The sequence below is a fragment of the Sminthopsis crassicaudata genome, chromosome X (assembly GCF_048593235.1).
Source record: "Sminthopsis crassicaudata isolate SCR6 chromosome X, ASM4859323v1, whole genome shotgun sequence".
NCBI lineage: Eukaryota > Metazoa > Chordata > Mammalia > Dasyuromorphia > Dasyuridae > Sminthopsis > Sminthopsis crassicaudata.
The window spans coordinates 42,871,054-42,874,750 of record NC_133623.1 but is presented as its reverse complement, the minus strand read 5'-3'; positions in this window follow the sequence as shown (position 1 = coordinate 42,874,750).

Below are 3,697 nucleotides of genomic sequence, written 5' to 3'. Positions count from 1 at the left end.
AGAAGGGAAGTAACAAATTGGGAAAACATTTTTACAGTTAAAGGTTCTGATAAAGTCCTCATTTCCAAAATATATAGAGAACTGATGCTAATTTATAAGAAATCAAACCATTCTCCAATTGATAAATGATCAAAGGATATGAACAGACAATTTTATTTTTTTTTTGTTTTTGTTTTTTGTTTTTTTGTTCAACAAACATTTATTCATATCTGTTGTGGACAGTACACTGCTAAATGCTTGCACACAGAGCTCAGTCTAGAAAGGAGGTGTTGTTTAGTCATTTCAGGCCTGTCCAATTCATTGTAACTCCCATTTGGGGTTTTCTTTTTTTTTTAATTTTTATTTTATTTTTATAATTATAACTTTTTTTTGACAGTACATATGCATGGGTAATTTTTTACAATATTATCCCTTGCACTTACTTCTGTTCAGATTTTTTCCCTTCCTCCCCCAACCCCCTCCCCCAGATGGCAGGCAGTCTTATACATGTTAAATATATTACAGTATATTCTATATACAATATATGTGTGCAGAACCGAATTTCTTGTTGCACAGGAAGAATTGGATTCAGAAGGTAAAAAGAACAGTTTACACTCATTTCCCAGTGTTCCTTTTCTGGATGTAGCTGGTTCTGTCCATCATTAATCAATTGGAATTGGATTCGCTCTTCTCTATGTTGAAGATATCCACTTCCGTCAGCATACATCCTCGTACAGTATCATTGTTGAAGTGTATAATGATCTTCTGGTTCTGCCCGTTTCACTTAGCATCAGTTGATGTAAGTCTCTCCAAGCCTCTCTGTATTTCTCCTGTTGGTCATTTCTTACAGAAAAATAATATTCCATAACATTCATATACCATAGTTTACCCAACCATTCTCCAATTGATGGACATCCATTCATCTTCCAGCTTCTAGCCACTATGAAAAGGGCTGCCACAAACATTTTGGCACATACAGGTCCCTTTCCCTTCTTTAGTATTTCCTTGGGATATAAGCCCAGCAGTAGTATGGCTGGGTCAAAGGGTATGCACATTTTGATAACTTTTTGGGCATAATTCCAGATTGCTCTCCAGAATGGCTGGATTCTTTCACAACTCCACCAACAATGCATCAGTGTCCCAGTTTTCCCACATCCCCTCCAACATTCATCGTTATTTGTTCCTGTCATCTTAGCCAATCTGACAGGTGTGTAGTGGTATCTCAGAGTTGTCTTAATTTGCATTTCTCTGATCAATAGTGATTTGGAACACTCTTTCATATGAGTGGATATAGTTTCAATTTCCTCATCTGAGGATTATATTATATAATATGAGGAATGAGTTATAGTATAAAAATGCTATGAAATTTTATTGTTTTGTAAGAAATGACCAGCAGGATGAATACAGAGAGGCTTGGAGAGACTTACCAGAACTGATGCTGAGTGAAATGAGCAGAACCAGGAGATCATTATACACTTCAACAACGATACTGTATGAGGATTATTCTGATGGAAGTGGATATCTTCGACAAAGAGAAGATGTAATTCAGTTCCAATTGATCAATGATGGATAGAATCAGCTACCCCAGAGAAGGAACACTGGGAAATGAGTGTAAACTGTTTGCATTTTCGTTTTTCTTCCCAGGTTATTTTTACCTTCTGAATCCAATTCTTCCTGTGCAACAAGAGAACTGTTCGGTTCTGCACACATACGTTGTATGTAGGATATACTATAACATATTTAACATGTATGGGACTGCCTGCCATCTAGGGGAGGGGGTGGAGGGAGGGAAGGGAAAATTCAGAACAGAAGTGAGTGCAAGAGATAATGTTGTAAAAAATTACCCATGCATATGTACTATCAAAAAAAGTTATAATAATAAAAAAGTATTTATGGACATTAAAAAAAGACAAAAAAAAAAAGAAATGATAACAATGACTTGCAGTTGTATAGCACATAATGCTTTTAGGGAGTTAAATTTATGATTTTTTAATATTACATTATTTAATGCATAAAGAATAGACCTTATTTGTATAGGTACTTTAAAGTTTGCAAAGCATTTTACAAATATCTCTTTTTGTCCTCCAGCAACCCTGGGTAGGTAGGTGCTATTATTATCCTCATTTTACAGATGAGGAAACTGAGGTCCAGAGAGATGACTTGCCCAGGGTGACACAGCCAATAAGTGTCAGGGACTGGATTTGAATTAAGATCTTTCTGATTCTTGGTCTAGTGTAGTACTCTAGCCACTGTGTCACCTAAGTGCCCAAGAGATAGAGACTACTGTGGGTCTGGAGTGAGGATCATGGGATTGTGGATTTAGAGCTGAAAGGGCCAATAGAGGTGAATCACTTAGACCAACCCTTTCATCTTGTATACTGAGGTACAGGGAAGTGTCTTGTCAAAAGTTATGTAGATAATAAAATGTACCCTTGCCTCTTACAACTAACCTGGCTAATGTTCTTTCCACTGCACCAGGAAGATAAAACCTCTCAAGTCAGCTCCTGCTACCCAGCTCCAGCTTCCTACTAGGAAGGAAGCTTTTCTTCCTAAGCAACAGATTTCCTATTGCTGTCATGATGATGTGGAAAGTGCTCTGCAAACTTAGAAGTGCTACATAAATGTGTGTTTTATCATGAAGGAAAAGAATTCTGACTTTGGAGTCAAACAACCCAGAGTCACATCCTGTCTCTATTTCCTGTGTGGTCTTGGGCAAATCATTTAACCTTTTCAGGGCTCAATTTCTTCGTTTGTAAAATGGAGAGGGTTGGACTAGATGGCCTTTTATGTCACTTGCAAAGGGAAATCTATTATCCAATGACTAGGTGGTCTCTAAGATCTTTTCTGGCTCAAAATATATGATCCATTAATCAATGTGTTCTGAATGGGAGGCCTGAGTTCAAATTTTATAATATTTTAGACTCCATCAAATGAAAATAAAAACTGACCTGCTTTAAAATTTTTTTCAATAGTATTTTTATTATTAAAGCTTTTTATTTTCAAAACATATGCAAAGATAATTTTGAACATTCATCCTTGCAAAACCTTGTGTTCCAATTTTTTTTCCTTCTCTTTCCTCCACCTCCCTCTGCCAGAGGCAAGTAATCTAATATATGTTAAACATGTTCCATTCTTCTATACATATTTCCACAATTATCTTGCTGCACAAGAAAAATCAGAACAAAAAGAAAAAAAAAAAGGAAAGAAAACAAAATGTAAGCAAACAACAACAAAAAGAGTGAAAAGGCTATGTTGTGATCCATGCTCAGTTCCCACAGTTGTCTCTCTGGGTAGAGATTGCTTTCTATCAGAAGGCGATTGGAACTGGCCTGAATCTGTAGTATTTTATTCAACATTCATTTTTATAAAACTATGTTCCAAATTTTTCTTCCTCCCTCCCTTCCTGCCCTCTCCCCTCTCCAAGAAAGCTAGCAATCTGATATAGGTTAAACATATTTCCACGTTTATCATGTTGCACAAGAAAAATCAGATCAAAAGGGAAAAAATCATGAGAAAGAGAACAAACAAACAAAAGGGTGAAAACAGTGCACTTCAATCCATATTCAGTCTCTATTGTTCTCTCTTAGGATGTGGAAGGCATTTTGCATCCCAAGACTGACCTACATTTGATACTCAAAACAGCTTTGTGAAATAGGCAAGGTAGCTCCAGTAGTCAGATAAGGGAATTGAGGTATTTCTTACCCTCAAGCACCCCACA